This window comes from Rhinopithecus roxellana, chromosome 7 (genome assembly GCF_007565055.1).
Source record: "Rhinopithecus roxellana isolate Shanxi Qingling chromosome 7, ASM756505v1, whole genome shotgun sequence".
Lineage (NCBI taxonomy): Eukaryota > Metazoa > Chordata > Mammalia > Primates > Cercopithecidae > Rhinopithecus > Rhinopithecus roxellana.
The window spans coordinates 129,670,305-129,694,151 of NC_044555.1; the positions used below are offsets into that span (position 1 = coordinate 129,670,305).

Here is a 23,847-nt window from a genome sequence, read left to right on the forward strand (position 1 = left end):
CTTAGCTCTGACCAGATTGCTTTCCCTCAATTTCAGGCAACCCAGTGCTCACATGGAGTCCCTCATGAGCTATGCTGGAGATAGGGGAAAGCAGCTGCTGCACCCAGGGGTGTGTGTAGCCATAGCGGTGCAAGAGAATACTGCTTTAATCCATAGTTTCCAGGTGGTCCAGGCACGGGGAAGGGACAGGACAGAAGAAAGAAGACATTGATCAGGCTTTTCCCCAACTGTTCCACCTCCCTTGTCAAAGGGCCATTTCCTTCAATAGCCCTATTTCCAAGTATTCTTCTCTGTTGTCCCTTAACCATAGTTATTGGATCACATATTCCAGTTTGTGGACACACCACCATCAACACCATAACTTGCCCTGTTCTTGCCCATCAGCTTACTCAAGCTCAAAGTTTAGAGATAGTAAAGGGTTGAAATTACGTTTACAAAGAATTTGGGGGATTGTAGGCCGGGCGCAGTGGCTCATACCTGTAATCCCAGCACTTTGGGAAGCCAAGGCAGGTGGATCACTTGAGGTCATGAGTTCAAGACCAGCTTGGCTAACATGGTGAAACCTCGTCTCTACTAAAAATACAAAAATTAGCTGGGCATGGTGACACATGCCTGTAATCCCAGCTACTCAGGGGGCTGAGGCAGGAGAATCACTTGAACCTGGGAGGCAGAGGTTGCAGTGAGCTGAGATCACACCACTGTACTCCAGCCTGGGCAACAGAGTGACACTCCATCTCAAAAGAAAAAAAAAATTGGGGAGATTGTATGTGAATTTCCTTTATCCATGCCTATCATGGTGCATCCCTATTACTGTATTTCCTGGAACACAGCAGGTGCTCAATAAATTTTTCTGGAATAAAAGAAAAAAATGGATGACTGAAAGCTCTTACACAAAATGTGGTCTGAAGCTCATAAACGAGATTCTACTGGAGTGGAATCCTTTGTTTAAATGTCCTTTTTTGGTTGTTTTTAAAGTAATGCATTTTTATTTCTCAGAAAGAGGATGATGAACATTTAACTTGCACAAAATATTCATTGGCACGTATCGTTTACTCTGGGAGCAGTAGCAGTGTCATTGACCACACAAATAGCAGAAGACACAAAGCATCAGCTTCTACTTCAAAATTCATTGTTACTTTTACAAAGCCTGCTCAAAAATGACCATTTTTCACATGCAGCTGTGTTGAGATATTATTTTATAAAATAAGACTTGTCATTTAGAATAAAGAGTTGTTCTCCTTAATAAGTTTTCTAAGATAATTTTTTGTGAATGTGCAAAAAGTGAGCTGATAGTTGTTCAGGTGTTGACTATTAGCAGAAAAATCTTATAAATAGTTCCATGATGCAAGTATTCTGCCAATGTCATATGATGATTCAAATAGAAAATCAGTTAATTATATTTCAGCACTAAATTCTATTTTTTTTTTTCAGATTTTGTTGTCTTGGTATTTGTATTTTTCATTTCATCACTACTTTTGCAAAGGATCTCAGTAGCAGAGTTATGTAAAGAAAGATTCCCATCCTCTATTTCTCTTGAAGCGCTCTGCTGTGTCAACATATGCAGCATAATTCCAGGAGTATATTTCTTTTGGTCCTGCTCTTACACTTGCCATCCCCTCTGCTGGGTGTGCCTTCCTGGCTGTTGCCATTGCTGGCTTTTTTTTTTTTTTTTTTTAAACACAACTTTTATTTTAGGTTCAGGAGTACATGTGTAGGTTTGTTATGTAAGTAAACTTCGTGTCATGGGAGTTTGGTGTACAGATTATTTCACCACCCAGGTAATAAACATAGTAACCAATATGTAGTTTTTTGATCCTCACCCTCCTCCCGCCCTCCACCCTCAGTTAGGCCCCAGTGTCTGCTGTTCCCTTCTTTGTGTCCATGTGTACTCAAAGTTTAGCTCCTACTTATCAGTGAGAACATGCAGTATTTGGTTTCCTGTGCCTGTGTTAGTCCACTTAGGATAATGCAAATGTCTTTATTTACTCAGTCAAGGAATTAGTCAATCAACAAGCATTTCCTAACATCCCCCAGGTACCCAGCATTTTGTATGCACCCATCACCTTGGCTACATCAACAATTTCTGACGACTCTTCTCAAAAGGCCATCTTCTTAAGCTGACATATGTCTACATGCTGGCTTCCATATTCCTAAAATCTTTTATATTTGGGGTTTCTTAGAAGGGCTGCCAATAAATTACAACTGGCTTTTCCTGATGAACAGTCCTTAGAGAAGTAGAATATTCTTAAGACTAATTCCAGATGATTCTTGGATATGAACAGGAATGGAGATAGGAATAAACACTTGACTTAGCTGAAGAAAGGAACAAGCATTGGGGCATGGTGGGGTGGTGGGTAGGGAAGGAAATAGTTCCCACTCTACACCTAGCTAGTCTACCACTTCCCACAACTACCCAGTTTGCCCACAGAATTGAGGCTGTTCTACTCTGACTTTTTCCAAGGTAAAATAATTGACTGAGGTGAAATTCACATAAAATTAACCATTTTAAACTGGATAATTCAGTGGCATTTAGTATATTCACATGTTGTATAACCATCACTTCTGTCTAGTTCCAAAACATTTCCATCATTCCAAAGTAAAACCCCCTACCCATTAAGTAGATTCTTCTCATTTCTCCCAGACCCTGGAAATCATCAGTGCCCCATCCCTACACATTTACCTATCCTGGATATTTCATGTAAATAAAATCATACAATATGAGGCCGCAGTGTCTGACTTCTGTCCTTTAGTATAATGTTTTCAAGGTTCATCCACATTGTAACCCATATCAGCAAGTTCATTCCTTTTTAGAGCCGAATAATATTCCACTGTATAGATATACCATATTTTTTGTTTATTCATCATGTGATGGATGTTTGGGTTGTTTTCACCTTTTGGCTATTGTGAGTAGTGCTGTTGTGAACACACGTGTACTTGTACTCGTTTGAGTCCCTGTTTTCGATTTTTGGGGAGTATATACCTAGAAGTGGAATTGTGGGGTCATTTGGTAATTCCATGTTTAACTTTTTGAGGAACCATCAAACTATTTTTCTACCCTATTATTTTAATACCTTCAAGGATGAATAAACACTACAATAAAAGTGACCGATTCAAAGTCACTAGCATCTGTGAAGCTGACCTAGGTATGCCTGAGTTTTTGTCCCATGACTTTGGGAACTGCTTCAGGATTTCAGCTGCTTCAGAGACATCTTGACAAGGGTTGTTTCTGGGGAGTCCAATCAATGATCATCAGGGACTCAAGCATTTCCCTGAGATTGGCTCCTATGAAAGTTACTCAACATCATCTCCAGTCAATATGAAACATTTCTGGAACACCTCATCTAGCCCTCTTTCCTTCCGTCCTTCCCTTCTCCTTTCTTTCCTTCTGTCCTTCCCTTCTTCTTTCTTTCCTTCCTTTATTCATCTAACAAATGTTTGTTGGGTACCTATCGTATTTTAAGCAGTGTGCTAGATGTTGGGGGTACAGAGATAAATGAGATGCAGTTTCTGTCTCTGGGGCCACTGAAAATGCTGAAGAGATGGTACATACTCAAGTCAAGGTGCCAGATAGCATAGTAGCCAGGAGAGTTCCAAATGTGGACACTGTGTCCCACACAGACACCAGACTATAAGCTCCTCAAGGCAGTAACTGTGTCCTGTTCTTTGCTATATCCCTAGAGCCCAGCGCAGTGCCTGGAGCACATTTGCTGTCAGCAAAGCAACCTTAGAAAGGTCTGAGGTAGGGGGCCAGGTGCAGTGGCTCACACTTGTAATTCCAAAGGTTTGAGAGGCTGAGGTGGGAGGATCACTTGAGCCCAGGAGTTTGAGACCAGCCTGGGCAACATAGTGAAACCCTGTCTCTACAAAGAAATACAAAATTAGCTGGCCATGGTTGCATGTGCCTGTAGTCCTAGCTACTCTGGAAACTGAGGCAAGAGGATTTATTGAGGCCACGAGTTTGCCTAGCCTGGGTGACATAGTGAGACCCCACCTCTCCAAAATAAAATAATAAAAACCTAATTAGCTGGGCATGGTGGCACCTGCCTGTAATCCCAGATACTCAGGAGGTTGAGGCAGGAAGATCACTGAACTCAGGAGTTTGAGGCTCCAGTGAGCTATGATCATACCACTGTACTCCAGCCTGGGCAACATAGTGAGACCCCATCTCTAAAAAAAAAAAAAGAAGAAGAAGAAGAAGAAGAAGAAAAGGAAGAAAGAAAAGACTGAGATAGGCTGCCTGGCAGCATCAGTCCATCACCTTTCCCTAGCACCCCTGGGGCCTGCATGGTTCCCTGTAGCCATCTCTCTTTCCTTAGTTCTGTCTTAGGCAGGTAGCGCAGAGTGGGTATCCTTTGGGTCCTGTATTCTCTGACCTCCCTACAATTTCAGAATGAGTTTTCTTTCAGAAGTGTTTTTATATTTTCAGTTTCATGATGCCTTCCTCAAAGAGGAACCCAGATGATGTGAGGAAGTGAGACCATCTTTCCCAGGAAGTAAATTCACAGTGAGCAGGAAAACCCTCAGTCACCAGCTTGATATTTGTCTCTAGAAATAGTCTTCTATCAGCCTGTAGCTTAGGGTAGAGGTGGGAGCTGAGACGTGGGCAGGAGCCAGCCCTGATGCTGATGGTGTTCCATGATTTGGGTATGCCTCTCTTTCAGTTCGTTCTGTGTTCTGCTTTCCTTGGACCTGAATGCTAACCACAGAAGTTTCCAGAAGAAAACTGAGGGCAGCAGAGCATAGGTGTTGCCAATTTCATAAACTACTACTTCAGTTCACATTCTCGAAACACCTCCTGGACACAAGTAATAAAAAACTACAGGGTCAATGGCAAATAAGGAGAGGGAATTGAGAGGAAAGATGAATATAGAGGGAAAGGTGTTTCAGATGAGACTGGAAACAAGAGGAGTGGAAGTGGGGGTGAGGTACCCCAACGTTCACTGCAGAGAAGGAAAAGGCTCTCATGCAGGAAGCTGCTTTGAAATAAAAAAGCCCTGGGGCAGCCTGCAGACTCTAACTCTGGTCAGTCTCAGCTCCTTTAGGGCCAGCTCTTGGCCTTGTCCCCTTTGGGGTTGAACCCTCTAGATCCATGCTGGAGTGCACAGGTAGAATGCGCAGGACACGTCCCCAAAGGGTAGACAGACCATGGAATGACACGTTTGAAGGGATTTGATTATGTTAAAAATCAAGAAACTAAAGCTACCAAGGATATTTTTTCCTTTTTTAAAAAAGACCCAAAACTTCAGGCAACAGACTGTACTAGGAGCTTCTTTGTGAGATCTACCTACCAGCTTATGGGTGGGTTGCTACCTCCCGTAAAATTTCCATTTGAACTCCTATTGGGGATGGCAAGTATTAATACTATGTTAGGTGCTTGGGAGTACAATTATGAACCAGACACGGTCCCTGCCCTCAAGGAATTTGCAGTCTAATAGGGAAGAGAGATAAAGCAGACAGCTAATTATAACATGGAATGATGAGGTCTGGAAGTTGTTGGGGGAGGACAGAGGATGAGCATTTAAATCACTCTGAAGTGTCAGGGAAGGCTTCCTGAAAGACATGATGCATAAACTGAAGAATGAGTAGGAGTCAGCCAAGTTAAAGGGAAGGGAGAAAGGATATTCCAGACAGATGAGCTTTGCAGGAGTAAGGTATGCTAAGAAAGATTAAAGCAAAAATTTACAAAATACACAAACATCAAAAATGAAATGTTGATCAATACAAGCAGAAGCCAGCTCTTTGGAAAGACCATGAAAATAGGCAAAGATTAGCAAGTTTGCTAAAGTAAAACAAACAAAACAAAACAAAAAACAAATAAAAAAACAACCACCACTCAAGAGTAAAAAGAGGCAGAGAAACGGAGAGGGAGAAAGATAGGGAGAGGGAGAAGAAGAAGAAAAGGAGAGAGAGAGGACAGAACTGCATTTAGAATATATTAAAAATCAGATATGAAGGGTGGGACTAAACAAAAAATAAAAATAAAAAAGAATATATTGAAAAGTATAAGAGAATATTATTCTTATTAATTGTGTAAGTCCTGGTATGGGTATAAAATTATGAATAATTGGCATTTTGTATTAATATTTATACCAATAAATTTGGAACGTAGATGAAATAGACAATTTTCTGGGAGACTTTACCAAAATTGGCTTGAGAGCAAGATGAAAATCTGGCTATATCAACAAAACTAGAGAAGAAATGGAAATAGAATCAAAGATGTGTACACCTCAGCCCCCTTAACACACACAAGTAGGCTTTAAAGGTAAAGTGTACAACAGCTTTAAGGAACAGATAATCCCTTTACCAAACAAACAATTTCAGAACATTAAAAAAGATGAGAAGCTGAGGCCGGGCGCGGTGGCTCAAGCCTGTAATCCCAGCACTTTGGGAGGCTGAGACGGGCGGATCACGAGGTCAGGAGATCGAGACCATCCTGGCTAACACGGTGAAACCCCGTCTCTACTAAAAAATACAAAAAACTAGCCGGGCGAGGTGACAGGCGCCTGTAGTCCCAGCTACTCGGGAGGCTGAGGCAGGAGAATGGCGTAAACCCGGGAGGCGGAGCTTGCAGTGAGCTGAGATCCGGCCACTGCACTCCAGCCTGGGCGACAGAGCGAGACTCCGTCTCAAAAAAAATAAAAAAATAAAAATAAAAAATAAAATAAAATAAATAAAAAAAATAAAAAAGATGAGAAGCTTCCAACTTATTTTCCAAAGATCATAACACCAATACCGAATTGTATGAGGACAGAAAACTAACTCTATATAAAAACCCCTAAATAAATTATTACCAAATTAAATCTCACACTTTGGAAAAAGAAGACTATACCATTACCAAATAGGGTTTATCCCAGAAATTCAAGGCTGGTTCACCATTAGAAAATATACCAATGTAATTCATTATATTTACATAATAAAGGAAAAGATAATATGATCATTTCAATAGATGCAGCAAAGATGTTTGATATAACTGAGTTGAGTACTCATTTGCTCTTAGAAAGCTCTAAGAAAATTAGAAATACAAGGAAACTTTAACTTGATAAAAAGTACTTTCCAGAAAGGTACAGAAAACTTCATACTTAAAGAGGCAGCAAGTGTAGCAGAGTAGTTAAGAACACAGTCTCCAAAGCTAAGCAGTGGAGCTTTGAACACTTGTTGGTTGTGTGACCTTGGGCAAGTTACTTAGCTTTTCTATGCCTCACTTTTCTTATCTGTAAAAGAGGAATAACAATAACAACAAAAATAGTATCTATTTCATAACATTGTAGAAGGATTAAATAGCCTAATAGTTGTAAAGTGTTCATAATAATGTTTCACATATAGAAGAATACACAAGTGTTTGTTAACAAATTTTGAAATATTAGATGTTTTCACCCTTAAAGTCAAGAACAAGACAGGAATGTTTATTTCTACTTCTACTCTGCTATTCAACATTTTACTAGAGCTCCAAGCCAATGCCATAGAATAAAAAATAGAATTAATAGCATCAGAAAGGAAGAAACAAAATCGTCAATATTTGCAGATAATATAATCATCTAACAAAAAATGAGGTCTATGTCTGCAAGAAAGGAAGTAAAAGAAGGAAATTCTACTCTCTAGGGTATTCCAGTATCAACTTTTTTTCTAGACATTTCTATAAATTGAACATTGAGTCCATCATCTTCCCTCCATGTCTACTGCTCTTCTTGACTCCCATTTTGCTGTCAACAGCACCACCACTTCCTTTTTTAAAATTTAATTTAATTTTAAGTTCTGGGATACAAGTGCAGGATGTGCAGGTTTGTTACATAGGTAAACGTGTGCCATGGTGGTTTGCTGCACCTATTAATCTATCACCTAGGTATTAAGCCCTGCATGCATTAGCTATTTATCCTGATGCTCTTCTCCCCCCGCCCCCCAGACAGGCCCCAGTGTACGTTGTTCCCCTACCTGTGTCCATGTGTTTTCATTGTTCAGCTCCAACTTAGAAGCAAAAACAATGGCACCACCACTTTTGAAGTCACCTAAACTAAAAACTTTGGAAGACTCTTGGACTCTTCCTTCTTGTTCATCTCCCATATCCAATTACCTACTCTATCTGGTTAGTTTTTCCTACAAAATATTTTTCAAATGTTTTCTATTCTCACTCTCATATCTCTAGTCCAGGTGCATATCAACTCATGCCTGAAATAATGGATATCCTCCAGTCCCTCTCCAAGTCTCCAAGTGCTCCATAGGCCAATCCTATTCGAAGACTACTATTGTCAAGTCACTCTCTTGCTTAAAATTCTCTGGTGGCTTCTCCCTTCCTATCATATCCAGTCTAAACTCCTCCACTTGGTAGCCTTTTACCATCTTGCTGCACCCAATCTGCACAATTTATTTTCTCCTACTCACTTTATATGTATGTACCCTCTGATTTAGCAAGACCAGTATTCTCAATATCCTCATCCACCTCCTTTCCTTTTTAATTCAGTACCTTTGTTTAATTCAGTGCCTTGTATTGTCCTGTCTCTCCCCCTGAGTGTCTCCAAATCTTCCCCATTTTTAATGGTTAGCTTAAATAGCACCAAATTTTACTTACTCAAGTGAGATAATGGATACCATACTGTGCTCATTTAATCTTCTCAGCAACTTTTAAAGTACTTACTCATTTTCACCCCATTTTATGGATCACATATAGTGATTTGCTCAAGGTTCGCATTGCTGATAATGATGGATCTGGAATTCAAAGCCATGTTTACTGCCCAACCTTAGAGGTCATGCTCCTAACCACCCCCCTGTTCTGACTTTCTGGGATGCCTCCCCTGGCTGTCTCAACCCTCTCTGACCTTCTCTTCCTTTTGTTTGGCTGCTACGCATTGTTGTGTAGTATGTACAAGTTTAGCTCCCAGCAAAACTGTAAGCTTTTGGAGGTCAGGATCCATTGACCCTGATCTCCTACTTCTCTGTCTCTTCCTCCCTACAAGAGCTGGACCCACGATGCCTAGTTGGTTAACTGGTAAGGTTGATCAAATATAGCTAAATATATAGGAATTTGGCCTTGGTATCCAGTCTTCAAGAAATCTTTTGAGTAGCTTGAGGATAATGCAAGCCCTTCCCATTCAAGCCTGGGTTTTTAGGCCCAGAAAGGGAAAGGAGGAGTACAATTATTTCATTTCCCAAGAAATTATTAAATTTCCCCTAGTCCCCTTCCCCGATGATCAGGCTTCTCTCTGCATAGCTTAGGTCAATGTTGCATGACAAATCTTCCCTTTACATAACGGTTGGATCAGGCCAGATTTTGTTAGCATGTGCAAATAGAGCCAAACCTGTCAACTTAAAATTGTGCAAAATCTGACTCCTGGGAATCTTCCAGAAGTGAGCCGGGGAAAACTAATATCTGTCCTACCTACCTCACAGGGTCATGGTGAGAATCAAATGAGATAATGGATATGAGCACACTTTGAAAAGTAGCAATGAAAAAGCAGCTTGCTTCTTGAGCCTGGAGTGGAGCAGTAGGAGCTCTTTGGTGATTTCAAGGCCAGGTGAAGGGTGGAGGCTCTTCTGAAATTCTTGGACTCATCATTTCCCAATGGTTGTAAGACTTGCTTTCCGGCAATTCTTGGGCAATTTTACTTTATTGTGAGACTTCTTCAACTACGTGGGAATTTGTCCTTGACTTCCCTTTTCCTTTTTCTAATTACCCTTACTCAACCAGTCCACAGTACTTTGAAAGATTCTACAAGATAAACTAACTTTCCCTCCTTTTGGTGCGTTGAAGAGACAGTATTTTGCTGGTGGCTTACATTTAGATTTCGAATCTCTCTCCAATGTCAGGAGCAAGTGATACAGGGAAAGCACACTCTGAGATTGATGACTTCCATGATGGTCTATAAATGACAATTAGCCATTGAATGTTGTTGGATAAATAAGGAGTGCCTCTCTGCTTCCCCTGGAGAGACCAAATTCCCTCAGAATTCAAGTGTTAGAAGACACAAGAGAACCTAGAAGTCTAGAATGGAAGGCTAGAGGTGAGAGAGAAGATATTTTTGTAAGAAAGAAAGTTTTGGTTCAAAAGATTCCAATTCTGAAAGTGAAGGACGTTGGGGAAAGCCAGGGGAGAGTGAGCTCAGCTTGGACAGAGAAGAGGAAAGAGTGCCGACTGTGCAGGGACCTTGGCCAAAGGGCTCTGGATCAAGACTAGACCGGGCTTGCAGAGGTAGCCAGAGGTATTCTGACCAGGGAATTGAGCAAGATTTATTGCCTAAGTTGGCCTCAACTGGACAGAGTTTGGCTTTGGGTCTGTTTTGTGTGTTGGGCATGCATACGTACCTCCTTACAGTTGAAGCCTTCAGATAGTGAGCCATGTCCTCAGCAAAATGGGGCCAAAGGGAGGTTGCTGCTGTTGTAGGAAGTGGGGACAGAACCTGAGAAGCAAAGCTAGGGAAAGTACCCCTAAGCCTCCGAAGGTAGCCATGTAGGCAGGAAATAGCAGCCCTCTTGTCCCCCACAGCTCCTGGGCCACTGGCTGTCCTATCTACATTTGAACAATATGCACCCAGCAGACTGGGCAGCTAGCCAAGAAGCTCATTATTGTGCCCCATCCCGTGGCCTCCTGGGCAACCAGGTTTCATGCATCTTATTCCACTGCTCTGCTCTACTTTTGCTTCCATTATACTGATTCTCATGAGCTGCCGTGTTGAACTGAGGGAATGTTGTGGGCTTCTATGTGTGTGCATGCATGTATCCGTGTGTGTGTATGTGTGTGTGCGTGTGTGTGTGTGTTTGTGTGTGTATTGGAGGGGTCCCGAGTGGCCCCCAGCCTCAGCCTCTCTGACTCCAGGCTTCGGAGGGTGCCTGTGCCTATGAACTTTGCTTGGCTAGCCTGCTGGATGGAGAGAGATGAGAGTAAACCCCTGCTGGTTCCATCCCACACTCCCCGTTATGATAGGCAGTGAAGCAAATCACTTGGGCAATTGCCTGACCTTAATGGGATAGAAAGGGCTCCTCTCTTGCTTGAAAGGAACATCCAAGCATGTGCTTAGTGTTTAGTTTTCCTGGAAAAATAATTTTTCTGGCATGCTAAAGAGGGTGAATTTGCCTTCAGAAAGGATTGTGTCATATCCATAACCTTTGCAGCCTCTCTATCATTTTCATGGATGAAAACTACATTCAGGGGAAGACGAACCAAACATCTGCTAGGATAAGGTTTTAGTTTTCACTGCAAGAAAACTGTGTTGTGTAAAGAAAAATAGAGATACACTCTTGGGCCGTTCTTTGGGGGTAACTTAGCAACCCATCGAAATCAAGAGATTTTTGAAGGATACTGCAAAGTAGAATCAGGTCTGACTGTTCAGTGTTATGATTTTAAGGGCACTGAGTACAGACAGCACCCCACCCCTCACCCCCAGCACCCTGCCTGGAATTCCAGCTTTTAGAAATTCATTCCTTTGTATTTGAAAGACCTATGTGTCTTCTGGAGTCACGTGTTGAAAAGTAAAATATGCCTGGGAGGAATATCACCTAAAACCATATCAGCTGATAACAGCTATCTCTTCAGTGAAGATGGAGAGCCTGGGATGGGACAGAAGGATCTCTGGGAATAGCAGGAATAGGATGCCTGAGTGACAAGAGGGGACAAGGGAATGAAAGGGAAAATGGAAGGTTAGCAAGACATGGCTAACTTAAGACATCATAAATGGAAGGAACCTCATAGACCATCTATACCAATGCTTTTCAAAAAAAACCACACATTTAAAAAACATGGAGGCTGGGTGCTCACGCCTGTAATCTCAGCACTTGGGGAGGCCAACGCGGGTGGATCACTTGAGGTCAGAAGTTCAAGACCAGCCTGGCCAACACGGCGAAACCCCGTCTCTACTAAAAATACAAAAATCAGCCCAACATGGTGGCACATGTCTGTAGTCCCAGCTACTTGGGAGGCTGAGGCATGAGAATCTCTTGAACCCAGGAGGCAGAGGTTGCAGTAAGCCAAGATTGTGCCACGGCACTCCAGCCTGGGTGACAGAAAAAAAAGATTAAAAAATAAAAAACATTGGAACCCTCTGCTCAAACACAGAACCCCATTATGTATGAAATGAATACAAGCAGGGCTGCTCTGGTTAAAGTGGGGGCAAGAGCCTTGGGACCCAGTTTACTCACACTCTCTACTGCTTAAGCTAAGAGAAAAGTGAAGCAGCACCACACTCATCCAGATAGTGAGAATCGATGGTTCAACATGAATTTTGTGGGCCAGTTTGTTAAATATAGCCATTGTTAAAAGTGAAATGATCTAAACTTACAATTAGGTTATATTAAAGACAAAGCTGGCTGGGCGTAGTGGCTCACACCTGTAATCCCAGCACTTTGGAAGGCCAAGGCAGGTGGATCACGAGGTCAGGAGTTTGAGACCAGCCTGGCCAACATAGTGAAGCCCTATCTCTACTAAAAATACAAAACATTAGCCGGGTGTGGTGGCCGGCGCCTGTAATCCCAGCTACTCGGGAGACGGAGGCAGGAGAATCACTTGAACCTGGGAAGCAGAGGTTGCAGTGAGCCGAGATAGCGCCACTGCACTCCAGTCCAGGCGACAGTGGGAGACTATGTCTCAAAAAAAAAAAAAAAAAAAAAAAAACACAGACAAAGCTAATGAATACTCAAAATTCATCACTTCCTAATTATTTTACTACACTTATGTTACCTATGCTTTTGAGGTTATTTACATCTATTGTATCTGTGCGGCGGAAATACTCTGTGATGCCATGCTGTTGCACATGTATTCCCGACTCCTTGTTCAGTGATGTCATGTCGGGAGCTTGAAATTGGCCATGGTAGGAGCATTTACACCATGGAAATCAGCAAACACTATAAACCAGCATTCCCCTCCCTGCTCAACTGAGGGAGGCAATTGTTGGACATCTGCCAGCATGCCACTGACTATACTATACTGTAAGTCCTCACTTCTTTGGAAGCTGTACTTCCAGCAACCTCAACCATGTGGAATGCAGCTTAGCACTAAGGAGGAAGAGGAAATACATCCAACTGGCCAACCATTATCACAAAACACATCCACTTTATACTCCGTGGGAGAGAAAAGCCACTGTAAGGCCCTAGCCTAGGCAAACGTGTTAAATAACATGGCAGATAAGAAGTGCTGGCCCTCAGAAAATGATACTCCAAATGATGGTGCTTTGGCATGCTGAGTACTTTGAACTAAAGCAGACTGGAAGGTCTCAGTTGCCACCTCACAAGCAAAGTATCTCTCTGACCTTCTCCTACCCTCCTGTCTCCCGCCCCGGGTGAATCATAGAAACTGGAACCTCTCTCCTCCAAGGCAACCCATACAATCTAGAAAGGTCACTTCTCCCTTGCAGACCCTCATGCCAGAGAGTTCCTGCCCTATACCCTGGAGGAAGGAATGCTACACAGAAAAGCCAAGAAGAATCTAAACAGACAAGACTTACTGGGTACCCTCTGCCTTCAGTCTATTACCATTAGATCATACCCTTTGTCCAATCACATTTCTATACATTCTTTATAGAACCTAAGCATAAAAATACACAACTTTCCCTGGGTCTTTGGGTCGTCATTTCTGAAAGCTCCCATGTCATGTAAAATTTGATTAAATAAGTTTGTTAAATGCTTTTCTCTTGTTAACTGTCTTTTGTTATAGGGTTAGGAAAGAGATCACATCTTTCTGCTCCTAAAGAAACAACACGGTGACAGCAGCACAGAGCGACAGCTGACACTGGGAAGTCTCGGCACCACAATCTGGAGCCTTTTATTATAAGGGCAAACAACCCAACTTATTCCCGAGACCCTCAAAGACCTTACTGCATCACAGCCCAGCACAGTTTAGGAAGTGGAAGTGTTCATTCTCTGACCCCCTCAAAATGGACCAAATTATAGGCAGAACAAGCTCCATAAGAAGGCTCCAGGTCTGTCATGTCCACAGCACCCAACACAGTGCTTAGTGCATACGAGGCCCTGAATAAACAAATATCTATTTAAAGAATTAAACCAATTTTCACAAGCAAACTCCTTGCCTCTTTTACCACTCTTTCCAGAAAAAGGACTCAGGACGTTTAGTTGCAGAAAGCAGTGGAGTCTGAATACATTTCAAAAAGCTGTCTATCCCAAACTGCGGGACTTGGGCTTCTTCCTAAGCCAGTACTCAGCAAGGAGAAGGCCATGTTCAGTTTGAACACCAGGATCCAGAAACCCAACGGCAAGAAGCCAGACAAGTTCAAGTTCGGCATCTCCCAGGCTCTTCTGGAGCCAAAGATGAACGTGGACCTCAAGACTCAGCTCAGGGAGCTGAATATCATAGCAGCCAAGGAGACTGAAGTTGGTGGTAGTCAGAAAGCTATCATAATCTTTGTTCCTGTTTCTCAACTGAAATCTTCCCAGAAAATCCAAGTCTGGCTAGTACGCGAATTGGAGAAAGAGTTCAGTGAGAAGCATGTTGTCTTTATTGCTCAGAGGAGAATTCTGCCTAAGCCAACTTGAAAAAGCCATACAAAAAATAAGCAAAAGCATCACAGGAGCCATACTCTGATAGCTGTGTACCATGCGATCTTGAGGACTTGGTCTTTCCAAGTTAAATTGTGGGCAAGAGAATCCACTTGAAACTGGATGGCAGCTGCCTCACAAAGGTTCATTTGGACAAAGCACAGCAGAACAATGTGGCACACAAGGTTGAAACTTTTTCTGGTGTCTGTAAGAAGCTCATAGGTAATGATGTTAATTTTGAATTCCCAGAGTTTCACTTGTAAACAAAAATGACTAAATAAGGTATATTCACGGTAAAAACAAACAAATAAACAAATAAAAACAACAAAAAACAAAACTGAGTTCCAAAAGGATTGATACCCAAAGGGGCCAAATGTCTACTCTTAGATAAATCTTTGGTATGAGAACTCCAATGCCCTAATGATGTCTGATAAACAGGAAATGGCTTTATCATGATGCGGAGCTGACTGTCAGCGCCATGGGTTCTCCCAGCTGCCCCTACTCCAAACATCTCTGGCGTCTCTCCTCTCTCCCTTCTGTGCCTGTTCCCTTCACTTTCTAGTCTCTCACCCCTCTCACCTTCTGTCCCCTTTCTTCCTCTATCCTCCTCATGCCCTTGGCCTGCCAGTCATCCCCCACTTGGCCCTAAGCACCCACCAGGCCAAGTCCTGCCTGAGACCCTCAGGCTAGAGAAATTGCTTCCCCCATACCCAGACAAAATGTGTTCAGTAGACAAATGCTGTTGTCTCCAGCCTTTACAAAGGAAGCTCACCTAGAGCCAAATACTTTCCTTTTCTCATTTCTTAATTTCTATGGGGGGAGGAGGGTATCGTGTGGGTGTGTGTATGAGTATCCCAGACGACTGTGCTGTATCCAAAGTACCTTTTATCCCTGTGTGTCCTTGCAGCCTACTTTGGCCTATCTAAAGTTTATAGTATTGCAGCAGAGGAACTTGAGCCTATTTCCTGATTTTAATTAAGCCTTTTTGGGTTACAGTGACCCAGAGGCAACTATCTAGCCAGTTCAGGCAGACTCTGAAAAGAGCTTAGGCTGGAATTGCTGGGTGAACTGAAGGTTTTCCTCAGAAAACACCCACGTTGACAAGTCATGTGGCTCAAATTGGATGGGTAGTTGGTAGGCTACACTTTCTTTCTCTGGCAGCATGGTCAGTAATCCGACTATTGGTCTTCACGGACATTTTGGGGTCCTTCTAGAGGATCTTGTGGTTTGTGGCCAACCCTAGTGAAGTTTGTTATTTCTGTTCTCTGGTTCTACAGGCAACTGCCCCCAGGTGAGTGATGCAGCTGGCCCTTGGTCAGGTTGACTCCACAGCAGGGCTATCCCAGGAAACCTCATTTGAAGATAAACCCCTCACCACAGGGGTTGAATCAATAGGGAGAGACAATTCAGAAGTGGGCTTGGGTTAGGAAAAGTAATCTGAAAGAGTCTAGCTGGCCAGCTGACTTCCAGAAGCTCTGCTGGAGCAGAGCAGTGCTGGCCAAGTTACTTAATCGCTCTGTGCCTCAGTTTCCACATCTGTAAAATTGGTTAACAATAACATCTACCTCACAGTGCTGTGGTAAGGATTAAATAAATGATAGATCCAATATGCTTACTCTAGCATCTGGCACATAATATGTGCTTTTAAAAGCATGGGGCGGGGGGCAGGGGCGGTTACAGAAAATCAAAATTGTGGATTTCTTAAGAGACATAGGAGAGCCAGAATAAACTGTCACACAAGATCCTTGAGGCCTGATCCCCCAGATGTGAGGCCCACGACTGCTCTCTGCTATTGTGATCCATCAGTCTGTGTCACTGCATAACGGGGCAGGTGGAAGTGTCCCTGGGCTAGCAGGCTCACTGAAAATTCAAAGCACATGCACTCAGCACAGTCATGGTAATAATAGTGGTAAGGAATTGGAAACTGTGGTGATGGCTTCCCGATTCCACAATCATTACAGTGAGGGTGTGCCTATGGGGCCACATATGAAAAGAGTGGCCCAGGCCCCTCATACACTCTCCCTAGGCCCTCTCCTCAGGCCCAATGGCTTATCTCTCTTATTCCTGAAGGTTCTACCAGTGGCTCAGGGAAGGCCTGGGCCTTCTTGACACCTTTCCCTCTCCTAACCACCTGCTCACCCTCCAGGCTTACAACAAAAACCAGACACATCACTACCCACCCTTCTCCATTTGGTTTTTAACCTTAAGTGAAAAGCTGCTTGTCTTAAAAAAATTAGAGATCCTGTCTTTACCTCTGAGACACTTTGATTTAGAGAAGACAGGGGACTTCAGTGCTTCACACTGAAATGCAAACATTTCAGGCAGTGTGACAAGCCAATGCAGTCCTCTGCCATTGTGGGTCCCTAAAATGACATCAGGCCTTGCTCTACCTTGTCCCAATGCAGAGGGTGAGTTAGGTGCAGAGCTGGGTTTTCTAGGACACCTGAAGAGACCAATTTGAGGTCAGCGCATGGCTTCATGGGTCTGTGGGCACTCAACTCCCCTCAGAGCTCTTGCTCTTGTCTCAGGATTGTTCTTAAAACATTGTGACTGGGAGTCCTAGGACTGCTTCTAGTAGGAGTCCAATTCCACAGACCATTAAAAAAGTCATTTCTTAGAAATTCAAGTCCGTATCAGGAATGATAAAAGGATGGCTGTCTCCCAAGGTCTGCAAGCTGTGTAGGATTTAGCTGCAAATAAATAAAATAAATAAAGGAATCCAGTCCCTTTTTGTTAATTGTGCCAATACTTTCATTTTTCAGGCAATTTCAGTTCAGTCCAGATCTGGTTTCTGGAGTCACATTTTTCCAATCATCCTTCCCATTTGCAAGGAGGAGTCCAAGTATGTGATTTGAATTTGCCCAGGTGCTGGCAGTTAGGGAGGGTTTTCATATTCAAAGCTGCACATGCTTTGGAAATGTGACCGCAATGATTGCAAAAGGAGGCAATCATCTCTGGAGGGGAGGGGTTGGGGAAAGAAGCTCGTATGGGAGTTAGTGGGCTCTGTCCTTGGACTTCAGCATTTCTCAGGTGTCTTGCCTTCTCTGTCTATTCTCATGCCTTGAACTAGTACCGTTAGTGGAGCTTCCATCCCTCAGTGCAGTCCTGTTGCTGGAGCCCCAGTCCTGGTTCTCCAACTGCGTATGGTAGCACTGCCCTAGCTGGAAAGCTTGTTAGACAAATACCCAAATGATTCTTACGATCAGGCAAGTTCAGTAAGCCTAGGTAATGTTTTTTCTACCCAGATGTTCCACCATCACCTGAAGCACAATATGATTAAAACCATACTCATCCTAAAAGCAATTCATCCTAAAAACTGTACTGAAAGAATGAGACAGATCTACATGTGGTTATATGGAACAGTCAGGGTGTGCCTGTGGGGTTCATATGAGAAGAGTCCTGGCCCAGGCCCCTCATGCACTTGCTGACTTCACCTCTCCCCAAGCCCAATAGCTCATCTCTCTCATTCCTGAAGGTTACACCAGTGGCTCAGGGGCCATGCTGGCAGACCTAGGCCTTCTTGACACCTCCAGGAAGGCTCCTGAAGTGAGAAAAAAAAGCAGGCTGCCGCCATTACAGTGGAATCTCACTTAGCTGACGTCTGTGGGGCCAACTCTCACAATTAAAGGATGCTCTCCATTTCCTGTGTAAAATGCACTGATTGATACCCACAGTATTCTGGATGCACTTGGTCACCGCTCCCTAGTGGGTCCAAGCACTTCCACTTTTACTGATTTTTAATTAACTAACTACTCTCCCAGTTGAATAGATAAGAGAGTCTATTTGTAGCTAACAAAAAGATGCATAGCATGAACCTGTCTATTTATTAACAGAATTTACAAACACATACATAGGCTTGTAAAATGCAGATAAAATTTCAAGAAACGTGACCAGTGGTTGCTCCTGGGAAGGCGTATTGGGTGTCTGGGGTAGAAGGGTTCCCCCCATACCCTTTTTTACTGGTTTTCTTTTTTCACAATGTTCATGCATTATTTTTCCCAGAATTTTTATTTTGAAAACATTCAAACTTACAAATAGATCAAAGAAGTAGAACAATGAACATACATATCACCGCCAAGATTCCACAATTAACGTTTCAACATTGTTGCCGTGTAGTTCTGTTTCTATCAATCTATTTACACACACACACACGCACATATATTTGAAGGTCACAGGCATCATAACACATTCCCACTAAATTCTTCAGAATGACTCTTTAAAGAATAAGAAGATTCTCCCTTCTAACCACAAGATATTATCACAGCTAAGAAAATAAACAATAATCTCCTAATATAATTTAATTTCGAATCCATATTCAAATTGCCCCAATATTCCCCCAAATGTCTTTCGTAGCTTTGTAAAATCCAGAATCCAAAACCAAGGTTTGTGTATTGCATCTACTTATGTCCCTTTAGTGTCGTTTAATCTAGGACAGTGCGTGCTCCTAATTTTTGTGTGTGACACTGAATTTTTGAAGAGTTCAGGCTAGTCTTGTAGAATATCTCATATTCTGAATTTGTCTGTTTTCTCATGGTATGTGGGTTTTTTAAAAAAATTAAAAGATTTAATAGCAATAGTAATAAAAGAAACCAGGCTCTGTTTTATATAAACAGCAACCTTAAAATGAGTATGCTATCCCAATATGCCTAGTAGCGGCATTGCTCAGTCTTCTGGTTCCCATATCAGATTCTTTCATCATCCTGCTGTCCTTCTTTCTTCATATTCAGCCAGTTCCCAAGTCTGTGAATTTGCCCTTTGACATGCCTAATGGCTTAATGCCTTCTCTAGTCCCACCATGCCCCTACCCTGGATCAGGCCTTCAATACCTCAGCCCTAAAGTATTGCAACTGCCTCCTCATTGACCCCTCTAGTGCCAGAATCTTCCCCTGAACACTTGCTGCACTGTGCATATAGAAAACACACTGCCTTTTCTATGTCACTCCTATCTGGAAAACCGTCGATGGCTATTGCCTATTTCCCATCTTTCTTCAGTCAGAGCCAGCTTTGAACATAGCCTTCAACACCAGACAGAGACAGATCTCTACCTAAATCCTAGTGCTGCCAATTACTTGCTGAGTGGCCTTAGAGAAGTCACTAGGCTTATCTGGCCTTCCATTTTCTTATCTGTAAATTGGAAATAACAGTTGTCCCTACCTCTCAAGTTTGACCAGCATTTGCCCACAGAGCTCCCACCTTTTCTAGGGGTCACTCCAAGCCTCATCCTTTCTTTAAGTCTCAGCTGAAGCCTTGCCTCCTCCAGGAGGACTTCTTATTCACAGCAGCACCCCCTCTCTGAATGTCCGCAGCACTTGTGGTCTACAGGGAATAATTTAGCAGATACTAGTCTTATTGCCCACTCATATTTACATTTTCATCTTTTTTTTCTTTTCTTTTTTGAGATGGGGTTGTGCTCTGTCCCCCAGGCTGGAGTGTAGTGGAGTGATGATGGCTCACTGCAGCTTCGATCTCCTGGGCTCAAGTGATCCTCCCATCTCAGCCTCCTGAGTAGCTAGGACCACAGGTGTGCACCACCAAGCCTGACTATTTTATTTTTAGTTTTTGTAGAGACAGTGTCTCCCTACATTGCTCAGGCTGGTCTTGAACCCCTGGGTTCAACAATCCTGCCTCGGCTTCCCAAAGTGTTGGGATTACAGAAATGAACCACCATGCCCAGCTTTTTTTTTTTTTTTTTTCTTTTTTAACATTTGTGGACATTTTCATCTTATCTGCTCATTTGGATGGCCAGGGCCCTTTGAGAGCAGGAGTAGGTCTACCCATTGTTTCTCCTAGAGCCTCTGAGAAAGCCAGTGCTATGCTGAGCATTCAGCAGCTCAGAGCTGGCACCTGACCATGAGAAGATGCTTTGTTCATCTTTAGAGTCCTCCTTTCAACTCTGATTGTCTCTAACTCCAGTGAGACAGGAAGGACTAAGGGTTGCGACCATCATCCAAATAATCATAGTAATTCCACCTATTTATAGAGCACTGATTATGTATCCAGCACCTTGAATATATGGATGCTCCTTGACTTATGATGGGGCTATGTCCTGATAAACCCATCACAAATCAAAAATATCATAAATCAAAAATGCATTCAATACCCTAATAAACCTGTCATAATGTGAAAACATTGCAAGCCAAACAATTGCAAGTTGGGGACTGTCTGTATATTCTACTTGATGCCAATTTAGCAGATGAAGAAACAAGCTCAGAGAGGATAAGCAACTTGCCCAGGGTCACTCAGCTATTAACTGCTGAAGCTGGAACTTGAACCCAAGTCTGTTTAAATACAGAGCCCATATTTGTTCCCTGTTGCCTCTGTAGTAACAGTGATCAGTATATTAATAGAATGAAGGACAAGTTATTAGAGCTGCTGGGATTAGAATGCAATTTATTCTAGTACTCTTTTTATAAATGAGAATGTCCACCCGGAGAGTAACATTGTGCTACCTACCAGTGGTGGTGTAGCTTCTGTGACTCTGTTTCCTCTCAGAATCAAGGTACAGAGACATGCTTCTCTGTGGTCATGGGAGAGAATGAGACAAAGCAGCTCACAATGGATTTAGGGTCCCTGTCTCTTTCTCAAAGAGTCTGAAACTGATCATCTGGGTTAATGGGAACACACAGTTAAAAGCAATGATAAAGATAAATAGGAGAGTAAAGGAAGAGAGAATGATGAGATGGCAAGTAAACAGGGGAGAGAATAGGCAGTTAGACTGGGAAATATGTGTTAAGGGGAATCCACATGAATCCCTAAAAAATACCCTGTGCAGTTGGGGAGTGGTGCATGTGTGAGTGTGTGTGTGTGTATGTGTGTGTATGTATGATATTGATTTTAGATCTGTGTGTGTTCAATAGATTTAAATAAAGAACAGACCAAATTCAGAGTCTAACTGCCTCCTTCTCAGCAGCCACTTCATCACCCCCATGTCACATTTCCCAGCTGGAGGGCAATAATTGCATGGCCAGATCTGGCCCCATCTGGGAAACACCAGGGTCTTCCTGAATCGTCATATACCATGCTGGCTGCCAAGACATAAGGTGACCTAAGCGAAGCTTTCATACAGGCCATGTGCACAGTCATAAAATCTTGAGAGAATGTGGCAACAGAGACAGACTTGACTTACCTGCCAAATTTCCAAAGGGAAGAAGGAACTTGCTGTGTCTGTATTTGCCCCCGGGATTGGAAAAATGTATCTCAGTCACTGGAACTGAAGGGGGGTGGCCTTTACCTTCATAGGAGAGTCACTCTTTATACAAATCCTTCTGATGGCCTGATATATGTGTGTGTCTTTATATAAATAGAGCTAGATACTGACTTTGCCAGATTGCATCAGCTACCTGCTTAACATTTTACTCTGGTGCTTTCGAAACAACACTCTGAAAGTCAGAATAATATGTGGCCTCTGCAGCATTTCCCAGTTTGGCATTTTGTTTACAGAGTAAAAGAAACCTACTCACCCCTGAGATCATCAGTGATTGAATGATACCTACTGTCATGTGTTAGAAACCATGTCACCTTGACAGAGCTCATTCACAGGAAGAAGGGTGGGGTAGAGGGTTACAACATGGTGGTGGTAATTCTTAGAGAAATCAAGCAGTGAGCTGGCCACTTGTAGTGCTTGCTGTTGCCAAGGTAGTCTTTCATGTCTTTATTCAGTAAACATATATCAAGTATATCAGGCATAGGGAATACAAAAACAAATAATATATATTCATTCCCGCCAGGAATCCAGCCTTTGTCCTGAGTTCTCTCAAGGAGCCCACTGCCAAATGAGAGGTAAGCCTCTTCAGGAAGAATGTTCAGGGAGAATGAGAACACATGGACACAGGGAGGGGAACAACACACACTGTGGCCTCTCAGGGGGCTGTGGGGGGTGGAGAACATCAGGAAAAATACCTAATGCATGCTGGGCTTAATACGTAGGTGATGGTTTGATCGATGCAGCAAACCACCATGGCACATGTTTACTTACATAACAAACCTGCACATGTACCCCGAAACTTAAAATTAAAAAAAAAAGAAAGAATTTTTAGGGATTGCTCGTCAGTATGGTTGCCTGAGCTGTTGCAGGAAGCTCCTCTCCTGCTCCAAACACATTGTTTTTCGAAAAATTTAAATCTGTCGTAGAGAGCAGAAGCAAAAATAAACATATTCTAGTGCCAGAAATGAAGAGGGAGCTCAAAGCCATAGCAGCAACTATACAGCCTACAGAAGAACCAAAGGTGGTCACAAATCCTGGGCGAAGGGTTTGAATGGCAGGGTGGGAATGGGAGTGGAATCTGAGCTCCTATGGAAAGTTAGCAGTGGGAGGTGCTGGCCCATAAGTGGGGATGGGGGAAAAAACACAGTTCAGAAGTGTACTGGCCACTTTGAGCTGAGAGTAGGCAGTCACATAACCCAAAGTACACAAGACTCCAAGGTGAAACAATTCCTGCCAAATAACAGTAATAACACTAGCCAAGTGCTTAATTATGTGCCAGACACTGTCCTAAGTGCTTAGCTTATATTATTTAGGTTGATGCAAAAGTAATTGCGGTTTTTGTCGTTGAAATAAATGGCAAAAACTGCAGTCATTTTCCACCAACCTAATAACTCATTTGTAGAACAGCCCTGTTTTCCAGATACTGAAACTGAAGAACAGAGAGATTAAATAACCTACCTAAGAACACACAGGTACTAAGTGGCAGAGCCAGAATTCAAACCCAGGTGGTATATAGCACATGAATCTGTGTTTATATCTATGACTCAGGATGAATGCATAGCTAGAACTTACTAAGTCTGTGAGGAAATAAACCACCATAACACTAGTTCAACCAATGGCAGAATTCATACCTTAAGAACCACAGCTAATAGGGAAATCTAAAAGGGATTTTAAAATAAGCATGCTGAAAATGTTCAAAGATTTTTTTTTTTTTTTTTTTTTTTTTTTGAGACAGAGTCTTGCTCTATCACCAAGACTGGAGTACAGTGGCGCGATCTCGGCTCACTGCAACCTCCGCCTCCCGGGTTCAAGCAATTCTCCTGCTTCAGCCTCCTGAGTAGCTGGGATTACAGGTGCCTGCCATCATGCCCGGCTAATTTTTGTATTTTTTAGTAGAGATGGGATTTCATCATGTTGGGCAGGCTGGTCTTGAACTCCTGACCTCAGGTGATCCACCCGCCTCATCCTCTCAAAGTGCTGGGATTACAGGCGTGAGCCATAGTGCCTGGCTGGAAGAGGTTTTAAAAAGGAATAGAAACTAGAAGCCAAGAATAGAATAGTTTGAAAAATACAGGTGAATGCAAAAAAGAACCGAAATATAGGCATTGCAATGGAAAAAAGAACACTCAACAGAGGGATTAAACAACAAACTAAACACAGTTGATGAGAGG

The 23,847-nt window shown here is 42.7% G+C and overlaps 1 protein-coding gene and 1 pseudogene across 3 annotated transcripts in view; one reads left to right on the forward strand and one right to left on the reverse strand.

Annotated features, from left to right (window-relative positions):
- The window catches only part of PLAC1 (placenta enriched 1), a 169,407-nt gene that overhangs the window by 71,589 nt on the left and 73,971 nt on the right, over positions 1-23,847 (reverse strand). For 2 of the 3 annotated variants that reach the window (XM_010371667.1, XM_010371669.2), the window contains exon 1: positions 21,599-21,754. The exons of the other annotated variant lie outside the window; for it this stretch is intronic. The gene's annotated coding sequence lies outside the window, so the exon portion shown is untranslated. Of the gene's footprint in view, positions 1-21,598; positions 21,755-23,847 lie in introns of those variants that run through there. 3 annotated transcript variants of the gene reach the window in all.
- On the forward strand, positions 14,152-14,735 carry LOC104668870 (annotated as a pseudogene).